Source organism: Chenopodium album, chromosome 8 (genome assembly GCF_948465745.1).
Source record: "Chenopodium album chromosome 8, dcCheAlbu1.1, whole genome shotgun sequence".
Taxonomy (NCBI): Eukaryota; Viridiplantae; Streptophyta; class Magnoliopsida; order Caryophyllales; family Amaranthaceae; genus Chenopodium; species Chenopodium album.
The window spans coordinates 8498407-8513448 of NC_137841.1; positions in this window are offsets into that span (position 1 = coordinate 8498407).

A 15042-nucleotide genomic window follows, 5' to 3' on the forward strand; every position below is an offset into this window, starting at 1 on the left:
ACTTTAATGTCAATTACAATTTCGGATAATTTTTTTTGTGTCAAATTTCAATCTTTATAGAAGCAAACACTAAATCATTTTCTTGCTACAATTTATACGAAAATTGTAAAACATCAACTTTAACCAAATTTATTTACTTGCAGCATATAATTCTAAATTTATTTTTGTTTTTACACATCCACTAAACTTTTATTCAAATTAGTTTATTCTTCATGTATATTATCACTACAATTCATTTTAATAATTGTAAGCCACCGCGAGTACGGCCGGAATCGACCGGAAGATTACATAAAATTGACCGACGACGTTCAGATTTTCACCGGATAAATCAGTCCGTATTGCACCGGGGTCAAACTATTCAATGAAGAAATTAAGAAATTAAGATTTCTATAGTGTTCTTAATTCGTTATGGAGAGAAATAAATTTGAGGGGAAAAAATAGGAGAGAGAAAAAAAAATTAGGAGAGAGAAAAAAATGAGGTTAAAAAATCAGAGTTTTTTTTTTTTTTTTTTTGGATTATATACTATATTAATTTGGGTAGATGAAAGGTTTGATATATTTGAAATTCAAAAGTTAAAATTTAAAAAACAAGGTTTGAAATTCAAATGATGACCCACAAAAAAAAAAAAAAAAAAAAGATTCTCAATCAACCAATGGGATGCTTGTGTACAAGATTCCTTTGTACACTTAGTGTACCCTAAATTGCTCCCCTTTTTTGAATTGTATTTTTCACTATTTTCATATGCTATGCCCCTTTGTTTTTAAAGACTTGCTTCATTTTTATATGTGAGGAATTTTAGGAGAAATTGTAGATTATAATAAAATATAGAGGTAGTGGGGTAAGTAGAAGAATAAAAAAATAGTAAAAAGCAAAATTAGTTTAGAGAATTAGAGGAGAGAAAATATGAAATTAATAAAATATTTTGTATGATTTATGTTGGATCCACTTGTTGAAAAAAATGAATTAAATATTTTCAAAATTTTCCAAATAAAAAAATGGAGCAAGGAATTAAAAACGGCCGAAAATGAAAAGTGGAACAAATATTTAAAAAAACAAAGAGCATCTGCTTAGTGAAGAATTGAAACTACGGAGTATAATTAACTAGTTTTTTTTTAATTCGTACTATCGAATAAATACACAAAATTAATCCCTACTAAATCCATACAGATGTTCACTATTTTAATAAGGATTAGGAAAATCTATATGGTTTATAAAAAAAAATTATATATTATTATAAAACTCAAAGGGACAACATGCTACTGCCATATGTCACCGCTCACCGTTCCTTCCTTATGACTTGACGCCACATGAGCACCATGTGTCACCTTATGTATCATTTTTATTACTCTAAGGGTTTGTTCTGACTGAACTCGCCTGAACTGAACTGAACTGAACGGAGCTGAACTGAACTGAGCTGAAATGAAATGAATATTTTATAAGAGAAGGAAATTAGGAGCTGAACTGAATTGAACCGAACTGAGCTGAATTGAGTTGAACTGAGTTGAACTGAACTGAATTTCAACGTATGAGAACAGGCCCTAAAACTCTTCATATGTATAACTTTTATCATTAATTTCCCTATAAAATGTAACTCCTAATTTAATTAATTGCACATTAAGACATTAATTACACACTAATTGTTGTTTATTACTTGGATGCTAATTTTCTAGATTAAATATCAGTCAAGTAGCTATACAAAGTACTCTGTAATATTTACATAAGTTATTATATTTTAATTTTTTTGACGAAAAGTTATAATTTTATTATGTAGAGTTAAATGAATAAAAACTAGCACCCGTTAATCTTAAATTTATTATACTACTTTTATTCACTTATAAATATTGTTGAACAGTAACCTTTTAAATTTAGATTTCATTTTGAAATGTATATATAGTGATTTGGGGCATCGCTCTGGTCAATAAATAGTTATGTATTATTGCCTCCATATAGCACATAAGATGACCCTGATAATCACTCTGATAATCTTGATCTAAGACATTGCATAACGATGGACAATTAAAAACATTTTTGTGATCGAGGTTGATCAAGATTTTAGAATTTTCAGTATCAAACGTCACTTATTTGAAAAATGTTAATTATCTTGTATCATAAGATTCATAACCTGTCATCTTACCGCAACCCATTTCAAGATTTGGGCTAGTTGGCCCCATATCGTTGATTTCTTCGCCCTATTCAACTTGGTTTGCAGCATCTGCTAATTTTTTTAAATAGATTTTTTGGTCAATATCCAATCGGATTAATTTATTGTATCTATCATTCAAAATAAGCCACCCATTTTTGTCTTTGTAATTCTATGTTTAAAGGGATGTATACACAAGAAAATAGAGTAATTAATCACCAAACTTAAAAGATATATTTTTATGTCACCATTTTATTTGTTTTTTTTAAAAAAGATTTTTTTTTACAAAAATAATAAACCTAAAACTACCCAGCCCCACCACCGCCCTCCCCGAACCCACTACCGGTGACGCACCCGCACCCCCAAAATAATACATAATTTTAAATTTTATTAATTTTGTACATAAATTGTACATATATTATATTTTATCTATTGACCCATATAACCTTATCTTATGTAAATTACATTTGTAGATCGAACTCGCATATATCCTTATGTCAATAAATATTCACCTTTTAATTGCATGTAACAAGCTTTTACAATAGTTATGTATGGTTGATTGACCCATTGAATCTAAACTTGAATTCACTTATACCATTGTTATTTGTCAATAGTTAAATATCTATAATTATAATTAGATGTTAAAGTTCAAAACTTGATCCCTATACTTTTTAGTCTAAGATCATCCACTGATTTAATATTAGAACTTACTCTAAATTTTGCATAGAGGTGGGCATCATATCACTTACATAAATTGTGAATTGCTAAGTACTGCCAACGTTTTTTATCAAACCGCCAACAAAAGTGATGAAGGGACAAAATTGCCCTTACTCATCCACACTTCCTGCTTTCTCTCTCCTAAGTTCATTAAGTCTCAAACTCAATAGTCAACCACCACAAATCAACCATCATTGCCACCACCACCCACGCCACCACAGTCATGACCACCACCACCCACGCCACCACGGTCACGACCACCACCACCACAGCACCATCACCGCCCACTACGACCATCATAATCGGCGCTCCAAACCGGTCACCCAGGACGGTAATCGGTTTCCAGCGCCGGTTGACCACGGTAATCGGCATCCAAAACCGGTTACCATCCCAGGTGACCGGTTTTGCACGCTGATTGACCACGTTTGACCGGCGTGCGAAACCGGTTACAACGGTGTTTAATCGGTTATGCGTGAGGCTCTACCAATTGTTCTCACCAATGAAAAATTTTTCGGTTGCGGGAAGAAACAAATGTTCTTCAATTGTTTTTCAACCAAGGGAATTGTTCTTCAAATGTTTCTTCTTCCAATTCAATGTTTCGGTCAATAAGTGATCTTCATTCTATTGCCGATTGTAAGCGTTGGATATTTTCTTAAAACAAACCGAAGGTAAAAACCACTATGATACGCTGCTACCAGTTCATTACCTCTGATCGCCGCCGTCACCGACCTTCCGCCTTCAACATACTACCGCTGGTCCCGACGCTTCCCTTCTTCTCCGATGTACAGCTGTTGTGGTTGATGGTGGCGGTTGTGGCCCTTGTGGGTGATGAGAGAGAAAAAAAGTTAAAAGCCAAAGAGGAAGATGGGTGGGGGTATACTAAGGCTATTAGTGTCCATTCACCTTAAATATCGGCAGTTTTGATAAAAATTGTTGGAGGTATTTAACACCCCCCTTACATAATTGGTTTACTTGACAAGTGATAATCGTAGAAAAGAAGTGCAAAACGTTTTTAGATAGAACAAATAGTATAAGTTTGGTAATACTTGATTTTTACTTTGTTTACATTTGTAGGAAATTGAGGGATATATTATATTTCATTTGGATAACAAATGAGGAAGGAAGAGAATTGGAGGAGAGAGAAATGGAGAGCTTAATTTATAAGAAATTGATATCTCCAACAATAGAGAGATTCAGAGAAAAACTCATTATTCTCCCCTTCCCTTCCCTTCCCACCCTTTCCCCTCCATCTCCTTTTTTTCCTTTCTATTTCTTTATCCAAACAAAATGTTAAATAATTACAATATCCTGGCTAAAAAAGGGGTAGGGGATCATACAAATCATCCACATATCCAGCTTTGATACTATCTACACCATTCGATAATTTAATCTAAATTGAACACCATTGTGACCATTCTGTACTCGAGACATATACTTGGTCATGAGTTTTGTATAAGGTTGGCTAACGTAATTTTTATTGTAAGACGCTCAATTTGAGGGTAAATTTTACAAGTTTTATGGTAACCTTAATGTTTTTACGGGTAACTTTTAATTTGCAAGGAGTTTGATTGTATTTTGATGTGTAATTTATTTCTCATGGATATATGCTATGATGACTATTGACTAATATGATTAATGTAATGCATATACAAGGTACATATGCCTTAAAAGAGAATCTTATACTCCCTCCATTTCATAATGTTAGTCCCATATACTATTTTGGGCGTTTCAAAATGATCTACCCATATTGAATCTATTCCTTTATTTTATTTTATTTTATTTTTCTAATTTGGTCTTATAATTTCTAATCCCATTAGTGGATTGATGACATGGCAATAATTAAATATTCTGATTGGTCATCAATCCCATTTGTTTTGAGGGTTTTTGTCCCTCGGGAGAGTTACAACACGAAGTCTGATCCGACTGAGCTGTACCTGCAAAATAACGGAGACTCCGGGTGGTTGGAGCTCCGCCTCCGACGGTCAAGTTAGTAACTTGAAATGGAATAAAGAGAACGGAAATTTAGGTGGGTATCTGCTCGGATTCCAAGCTCAAGTCTTTCTCTGATGTGAGAGAATGAAGGTGTAATAAATGATTGAATGTGTCCCCAAAATGGGGAAATATTCCCCTATTTATAGGGTCCTTGGAAATCGTGCCCTTATCTAGGTCACTTGACCTAGATTGCGGTGGGCTGCGCCGAATTACGGCATTCTCTTGGGATTTGGGCCCTTGAGGGCCGCCATTTCAGAATCTATCTGAAGGAGCCGCGTGTCAAATGGCTAAGGGGCCACTTGGACAGTCTGATCCTAACACGTGGCCTTCTCTTACTGGGACACCTGTCTAGGGTAATTTTTACCCTAAACATTTGCCCCTCACATGGGTCACGTGGATGTCACGTGGGGCATGTGACAGGTGTCCACCTATCAAAGGTGAACAGTAACGGGTAAAATTTCAAATTTCAAATTTCAAATCAAAAATTTTCCCCCCACTTTCACTTTCTATAAATAGAAAGTTACCCCCCTCCTTTTCTCACCTTACGTTCACATTGACTTTTTTAGAGAGAGAAAAAGAGATTCTAGAGAGAGATTCTCTGCTCCCGTCTGCGTCACAGCAAGTTCAAGCTTCCGCATGCTAGCAGTTCAACACCCGGTTCACCGGTTGTAGCGGTTTTCAGATTTTTCCAAAGAAAAAGCAAGGTAACCGCCTGTACCACTTTAGCTTTCCTCCCTTTCAATTTGAATACCATTTGTTCCGCCTGTATACCCAACTTTTTTAGTGAATAAAAATGAGTTCCCAATCCACTTACTCGGCACTGCCTAGGACACTCAGCCGATCCCCCGGAACGGCTGAGTCTAGAACAGGGGGTGCCTCTTTTGGACTGTCGAAACCAATATGCTCATCTCCGAATTCCTCCCTCTCTGTGTCTGTGCAGGACACAATGGCCAGAACAAAACAGACGGTCAGGCGGTCTAGGAGCCGGCGCACTATGAGAGTGCCAGCCGATGAGGTTTTCCCGGAAGGGGAACAGAGGGATTGGGAGGAGAGCGGATTTGACGAAGAGGCTCCCTCTACCTCCAGGAGCTCTGGAGTAAGAGAGGTAGACGGCGAGGGAGCCGCCTCCTCTAATGAAGCCGACGATGCTGAGGCCGGCCAAGGATCAAGAGCCGAATCTTCCGGCTCCGACCAGGACAATTTTGCGGCTGACTATCAGCAACCGCCCAAGGTCGCTGACAACCCCAACCCCAAAAGGACCCGGATGCTGCCGAGTAACATTGCCCTTCTTAATAGTGGGTTCAGGGCCTTCAAGGAAAAGCATCCCTTTGGACGGGGTTGGGAGGTCATCGTTCCTCCGGCTGATGCCGTAATGGCCTGTGGAGATGACATTGAGCACGCAGATGACTACTTCATCTGCTACGAGGCGGTTATCGAAGCCGGCCTCCGGTTCCCCCTCCACCCCGGGATTAGGAAAATCCTCAAGGGGTACGATCTAGGGGTTTGGCAGCTCACCCCCAACTCGTGGGTGAATATCCTAAGTTACATCGCCGCCTGCGAGTTTCAAAACTTGAACCCCAGCTTCTCCGCCTTCGCTCACATGCACTATTTGAGCAAGGCTCCAGGCGGCCATGGGGCATGGTATACTCTGACTACCTTGCCCCAATACTTGATGACTTTGGACAAGGTGTCCAAATGGTCCGGGTTGAAGGACAAGTTTTATTTGGTTTCTTCCCCCACCCTAAGACACAACCGGACACTGCGCCGGTACAATGCTGAATCGACTCTTCCGGGACGTAAGTGCCCTCTCCCGGCACTCTCTACTAAGGCCCGGGAGCAAATAATGGAGCCGAGATTCTTTGAAACAACAACTGAGCCCATGGGGGATGTGACTCATATTATTGTACCTAAAAACTGGATTCCCCATCTGGACTTCTTCAAGGACGAGTGCTTCTTGTCCGCCTGCGGGCTAAGTACCATGTTTCCCAGGGGTAGAATACTTCTCATCCGGAATGATTGTTATTTTATTTTAATTGCAAACTTGCCATAATTTTCTCTAACTATAAATTCATGCTCTTGCAGACGAAGCCTTATGAATGGTAGACCAGGCGAAGACACCGGCTAAGTCCGCGGCGCTACTGCGCAAAGAGGCGGCACTTGCCAAGAAGGCAGCCGTCGAGGCTAAGGATTCCAAGAAAGGCGGGGTAAGACCACCTGACTTTATGTGTTTGCATTTTTTTTAACGGTTGGGTATACTTACCCTTTGTTTATTTTTCAAGAGTCCATCAAGAAGGTTCCACGATCCTTCTCCAAGCTGCTAAAAAGGCAAGGAGATGATCTGGAGAAGACTCCGACTGCTAAAGCCCCCAGGAAGGGCCCTCCTCCTCCCCATACACAATCATCTGCCCAATCCGATCGTCCAACGACCGGGGGCAAATCCCCTGCTGTGCTGAAAAAACTGAGCGAAGGCTCAGAACGCTCGCAGCAGAAGGCGCCGGATGTCTTTATGGCATCGAAGGGTGGCGAGCCACCTAATGTTGCAAGCGGTGTGGCAACGCCTGGGGAGGGGCAGAATCCGGAGACCCATCCGGAAGCCCAAGGTAAGGGTCGGATTGAAATACCTTGGCCACTTGATTTTATGAGAGTCAAGACCAAGGTTGATCCTTCTAAAGGGTCGGTCTGCAGCCGGCAACAAATGAATGCCGACTACGTTGCCTCTATCTCACAGAGTATTACTTTTGATGCAGATCTGACTTCTGACCGGCCGGATCTTGCGGGTTTCGCAAAACGGATGGTGAGGACCCTCACCCGGTCTGAGAAGAACTCCATACCTGATCTGCAGATTCTGGACTTCGACCGGATAATGGGTCAACTGGATGAGGTAGTGAATCCCACAACCTTAACATCTTTATTTTTAATTTTGCTAAGTAACTCATAAGCCGGCTGTTCTTGTCACAGACAATGCTGAGAGTGGACAGCCTCTGGGGCCCCTTTAGGCGGAAGCAGGAAGAGGTAAATGACGCCAAACGGAGGGCCATCGAAAACCTCAACTCTGCTGAATATTCTGATTATACGTGTAATTTAAAGATTAAAGCAATAGAGTTGAAACAGGAGGAGCTGATCCGGAGTTTGACGGCTGCAAACGATGAAGCTAACAGCCGGGCTGATGACCTTGATAAGCAGCTGAAAGATGCCAAATCAGATCTCAAGGCATTAGAAGATGCTGACAAGGAGAATGCCCAATTCCGAACAGACAATAACCGCCTGAGGGTCGAGCTCATCAATCTGCGCAACAAGCAGTCGGACGAGCTGGCCCAAGAGCAGAAACGGCTGACAGAGGAGAATGATCGGGACAACTTGGCCCGGCTGCAGATCACTTGGAACCTCCTTTACCCAGAAATAGACTTTGAGGTTTATAAGCTGAGGTATGATTACGCCACTGCGGTGTATGATGCCCAGCAACTGGTGATGCTCTACCGCTGCGCTTCAAAGATTGGGCTGCTGAGCAGGGATATGAAGTCTCTGATGACGAGGAGCCGGCGGCGGATGAGCATAACGAAGGCCAAACCAGCCAGACTCAGCCGGAGCAGCATCCACCTCAGCCTTAGGCGGGCCTCCCCAAATTCTGCGGCAGTATGCCAACCATTTTCTTTACCGGCTTGTATGTCGTGTTTTGTTGTATCTTTACCAACCATGGGGTTGGATTAACACCTTATTTTTTGTTTCTTCGCCGGATGTAACTCCGGTTAACACATCTTCCGGCCTTTGAGCCATTTTAAATATTTAATGAAGTATTCCGACTCAGTCGGTTGTTTATACTTGTTTGTGTTTTTCAATTTGAATTTTGTATCTGTTCGCAATTCTTTAACATTTTGCCTAACTTTAAAAAGCATGCGGCAATTTGCAATCCAGGTACTCTTGCCCCTGGGCGGCTGTGTGGTTGGTTTTATTTCAAGTTGATTGATTGGCTTGGAAACACTTGATACTAGGAGAAGTATGGAGTGTTTTTAGGCCAATCAATCACAACGGTGATTGCCCCAAACCAAGTGCACAACCGGCCATAAAAACGGGTGTTTTTGAGCTTCTTATCCAGGCGGTTATATTCCGTCTGGGATTAACACGTAGCCATTACACATAATATTTTGCCCCAATAGGGGAAGTTAGTGCAACTTTAGAATAAATAACCTAACTAAGAATTTCAGCCGATGACCGACTGATGCCTCAGGGCATCCGGTACTCGGTAACTTAATCGTTCTTCATAGATTATTCTGGTCAGACGACTATGAATTGACCAATTTGGTCGTTCAATTTCCGCAATCTGCATCTGTACATAGAACCGACGAATAGTCCGTTCTCTGCGACGATTGCACCTGGAGGGGTGTCGCCGGACGCCTTTGTCCATGTTGGGACAGACGGTTTTATAAAATAAGCAACCATCCGGCCATATTGGCCTTTGGTCTTGTTTGAGACCGGTTGTATAGCTACTAAGCGTTTTTGTGCTTAGTTTTTAATCGGATCATTGGCCGAGCATTATTACAACATTGGATTTACACTAAATATCGAATTTAGTTTGTTGAACGAATAGTCCGTCTGAGTATTACCCAGGCGGTCAAGCAATTATTAAATTACACTATCAACGTAATTAAATAAATAAAGAGTTCGTCTGAGTTTTACCCAGGCGGACAAGCAGTTATAATATTCAACCTAAACTAAGTATCAAACTTAGTAAGTTAAACACAGGGTCCGTCTGGGTATTACTCCGGCGGACGAACAATAAAAATGGCAAAAATAATTCTCCAAACAAAGCCTGAATTTTCATTAATTGACTTACTGTTTACAAAAATTATACATTCTCGGAAGTAGTACTTTTTTAGATTGTCTACATTCCAAGTTCTAGGCAGGCGGCGGCCGTCCGGAGTTTCCAGACGATAGGTGTCGTTCCTGACTTCTTCATAAATCCGATAGGGGCCTTCCCAATTAGGGGTTAGCTTCCCAGCCTCATTGGCCCTTCCGGTTGCCTCCATTTTTCGTAACACAAAGTCATCCACTTTCAGAGGACGCTTGTGCACTTTCTTGTTATAAGCTCTGGTCATTCTCAGACGGTATATCTCATAGCGCAGGGCAGCGTTGCCCCTGCGTTCCGGGAGGGAGTCCAATGCCAGCCGCAAGGCCTCCCAATTTGCCTCTTCATCATAGAGCATAACTCTGAGAGTTGGCTCATAGTGCTCAATGGGCAAGACGGCTTCAGCACCGTATACCATAAGAAATGGGGTTTCTTCGGTTGCCCCTTTAGCGGTAGTCCGGATGGCCCACAGGACATGAATTAATTCTTCTGCCCATAAACCACCGGCTCTTTTAATTTTCTTCTTTATGCCGTCTGAGATGAGTTTGTTGAAGGCTTCAACTTGGCCGTTTGCTTGGGGTCGGCCGACTGATGCAAAATAATGTGAGATACCCTGATCTCCCAACCAAGTCTTGAGCTGAGGGGTCTCAAACTGAGGGCCATTATCAAACACCATATACATAGGTACCCCAAACCGGATGATGATGTTCTTCCAGATGAAGGAGATGACATCCTTTGTCTTGATGTTTTTAATTGACTTAGCTTCTACCCATTTGGTGAAATAATCCACAGCCACCAAAATGTAGCGCTTTCCGCCTAGAGCGGGCGTATAAGGACCCAAGATATCCATGCCCCATTTAGCAAATGGGACTGGGCTGTGGATTGCCATCAGATCAGTAGCCGGGCGGCGAATTAGTGGGCCAAACCTTTGGCACTTGTCGCATCTTTTGACTAACTCTTTGGCGTCTGCTTCAAGAGTAGGCCAAAAGTAATGCCGTCTGGCTCTGACGGCTAAGGACCTGCCGCCTATATGAGAGGCGCAGTATCCAGCATGCAATTCTTCGAGAATTTCTTTCCCCTTCTCTGGGGTAACACACTTCAATAAAGGTTTGAGGAAACCCGCCTTGAAGAGTTCTCCTTTTCTCAACTCGAAGTTTGCTGCTCGCTTTTTCAAGACGACTGCCTCCTGTGATGAATCAGGGAGCTTGCCGTCTGCTAAATATGCCCGGATGTCATCCATCCAGGTAGAGCTTCGGTCTAAGATTCCAATGGACTCTTCATGTATGCTTCTCTTTTCAAGAACTTCCCAAAAGACCGATCGAGGAGTGTCACAGCAGGCGGATGAAGCCAATTTGGACAACGCATCCGCCTGGTTGTTATCTGACCTAGGCACTTGATTCAGACGGAATTCCTCAAGTGCCCCAATCTCTTCTTTGACTGCCTGAAGGTATTTGATCATAGTCAGATGGGTTGCCTCATATGCTCCCTCATACTGGCTGACGACCAACTGTGAATCAGAATAGGCATCAATTTTAGTTGCCCCTGCTGCCTTACACATGCGGATTCCGGCTAGCAGGGCTTCATATTCCGCCTCGTTATTTGAGGCTTGAAACTTAAACCGCAGTGCATATTCAAATTTGTCCCCCTCAGGGGACTCATATATAATTCCTGCACTGCAGCCATTCTTCGTTGAGCTTCCGTCTACATACACTTTCCAAACCTGGTCAATAATATCCGGTTGCACCGGTCGTGTCATTTCAACAATGAAGTCGGCAAACGCCTGACCTTTCACTGCCTTTCTAGGTTCAAAAGTGATTTCAAGACTTTGCATTTCAATAGCCCAATTCAACATTCTGCCGGATGACTCCAAAGTAGACATTGGCCGCTTGAGGGGCTGGTCGGTGTAGATTACCACCGGATGAGCCAGGAAATACGGTTTCAATTTCTTGAAAGCCATATACAGGGCAAGGCCAAAATTTTCTACCATTGGGTACTGGAGCTCAGCATTTTGTAAGACATGGCTAATGAAATAGACCGGAAGCTGAACACCGTCTCTCTCAGCAAGGAGAACGGCACTGAGGGCATGATCTGAGACGGCTAGGTACATGTATAACACCTCTCTAGGCAGTGGACTAACAAGCCTTGGCAAAGAGTGGAGGTGTTCTTTCAGCCGTTGGAAAGCCGCCTCAGCCTCATCCCCCCATTCAAACCTGGTCTTCTTCCTGATTTCTTGGAAGAAGTAAAGGCATTTGTCACCTGACTGGCTGAGGAATCTCCCCAAGGCTGCCAGACAACCGGTTAGTCTCTGTGCTTCCTTGACAGTGCGGGGTGACTTCATGTCAATCACCGCCTGTATCTTCTCAGGGTTAGCCTCTATCCCCCTTTGATCAATCAGGAATCCGAGAAACTTCCCAGACTCAACACCAAAGACGCATTTCTTAGGATTTAACATAACCTTATGCCGCCTGAGTGTGGTGAAGGTTTCTCGGATATCAGCAAGGTGATCCGCCTGCTGTTTGGATTTGACTATCATGTTATCAATGTATGCCTCTACATTCCTCCCAATTTGATTAATAAAGACCGTATTAATCATCCGTTGGAACGTAGCCGGCGCATTTTTCAAACCAAACGGCATCACCGTGTAACAGAATAGCCCCTGATCAGTGACGAAGACCGTCTTTTCTTGATATTTCTTCCACAGGGGTATCTGATGGAAGCCGGAATAGGCATCCATAAAACTCATCAAGGCATGCCCGGCTGTTGAATCGACCAGACTGTCGATCTTAGGAAGCGGATAACTGTCCTTGGGACATGCCTTGTTGAGATCTGTGTAATCAACACACATCCGCCAGGTACCATTCGGCTTCTTTACAAGCACAACATTCGCCACCCAGTCGGGGAAATTACATGGCCGAATGAACCCAGCATCCAACAGCTTTTTTACTTCGGCAGCTACCGCCTGACTTCTTTCCTCGCCGTGATTTCTTTTCTTTTGCCGGATGGGCTTCTTTTTAGGATCCACGGCGAGTTTGTGCACAACGAGATCTGGGCTGACGCCTGGCATCTCTTCCACTTCAAAGGCAAAAATGTCTTTGAATTCTTTCAGCAGAAGGTGCAAGTCTGCACCTATCATAACAAAGGCAATCGTCCCAACCTTCAAGGTAAGCTCCGGACGGCTGTCGTCCAGAGGTATGTCAATATGCTCACCAGCCGGTTGGGGACGGAGCTCATCTGACCGTTCACCGGTCAGTGATTGCTATTTTTTCTCCTTCTTCACCTCCACCAGCATAGGTGCCTTTCTTTCTTTCCGGCTGCTGGTGGGGCTGATACTGGATCGGCCTCATTGACATTGTCAAGGTCTATTGGCTCCTGGTCGCCTGGGGCCACGGTATCTCTGACGGATGAGAGATAGCACTCCCGGGCCGTCTTCTGATCCCCATTCAAGGAACCAACAGAGCCGTCGTCCCTTTCATACTTGATGAGCATGAGGGATGAGATGATTACAGCCTTGGATTCGTTGAGGGTTGGCCGACCCAAGGTAATGTTGTAGGCGGTCAGCTCCTCAACGACCAAAAACTTGACGACCAGATGTCGCCCTTTTCCTTTCTCACCCAGCCGGATGGGTAGATCGACTCTTCCGACTGGGTAAACCATTCCCCCCCAAAGCCAACTAGGGGGTGGGTGACCGGATGCAAGCTGCTGTCATTGTATTTCAGCTTCTGCAAGCACCGGAGGCTGATGATGTCTGATGAGCTGCCGATATCAATAAGGATCCGCCCGACCAGTTGGTTGGCAACCTTACATTCAATGACGACGGAGTCATCATGTGGGCGGCGAACACTGCCCCTATCCTTCTCAGTGATCAGAACATCCGGGAAGGAGGAGCTTGCAGACGCCTGCCCATCATCATCTTTGTCCATCTTTCGAAGATGGCTCTTGGTGCCCCGGATGGTAGGGCCACCGCATGAGAACCCGCCTGCTATTGTGTAGACCGGCTCCTTGTCGGTATCCGAGCTACTAGCAGGCTGGGGGGTAGTCTTAGAGGACTGACCCTTATTCTTCTTCTTAGCCCCAGCTGGGACTTAGAAATATAGGACTTCAGCATGCCCTTGTCAGCCAGACGGTCCAACGCCCGTTGAAGGCTGAAGCAGTCGTTGGTGTCATGGCCAACTTCCTCATGGTATTGGCAAAATTTATTTTTATTCCTTGATTGAATGGAACTTTTCATCGGATTCGGCTTCTCTAGGGACAGTCAGTCCTTAATCTCCATGAGGATGGAGTTGCAGTCCTTATTAAACTCGTACTTTGGGACGTACGGTTTAAATTCTTTCTTCTTCTTCTGGAACGGCTGGTCAGAATCACTAACCGTCCAGATTTCTTTTCTCTTCTTGCTCTCTTCCTTCTTTTTAGCCGGCTGAGCAGGCCGGTTGTCTTTTTGCTTGTCGGACTTCTTGGAGTCCGACTGGTTACCAGGCGAGCAGAGGTCGGTAGCTTGAATGTAGCTCTCCGCCTCCCTCAAGGCCGCCTGTAAGGTGAAAGCCCCTTTTCTGACTAGGTCGAACTTAAAGGTCGACCCGTCTCTCAGACCCTTGAAAAAGTCTGTAAAAGCTACCTCATCAGACAGTCCCGGAATCTGAATTCTGATCAGATTGAACCGCCTGACATATGAGCGCAGCCCTTCTCTCTCTCCCTACTTAAAAGTGCTCAAATCAAGACTTGTTTTCTTAGCAGGGATGTTCATTGAGAAGTTGGAAGCAAACAGGAAGGCGAGCTTCCTGAAACTATCGATGGACCCGGCTGGCAGATTACCAAACCATTGTTGGGCAATGCCCTTCAATGTAGCCGGGAAGCACCGACACCAAGTGGCATCATCCAACCCCTGCAGATACATGAGGTTGGTGTAAGCTATGAGGTTGTCTTCCGGATTGGTGGTACCGTCATAGGTACCAACCAAGACATTCTTAACCTTGGCTGGCTGGGCCGCCTCGGTTATCTCCCGGGTGAACGCAGAAGGCTGTTCACCCAGGCGCAGCAGACGGAGCTGCCAGTCCAATGGCTGGACATTTTGATATGCCGCCTGACCTCCAAAGAGAGCCGGCTGCATGAAGTGAGGAGAATACTGTCCGTAAGCCTGAGTAGGCACGTACGGTACAACTCCAATCATGTGAGGGCCAGAATGGACGGTATTACCGCCTGTCTGGCTCTCATGCAAGGAGGGTGCACTCCCTGAAGAAAAGTTGTTGAAGCTGTTTGGAAAGTTCGACGTTGAAGCCGATTTAGACAGCGATTGGTTTCTCTTCCGGTTTATGATCTCCCGGGCATCGAGAATTGATTTTTTACTTCCCACCG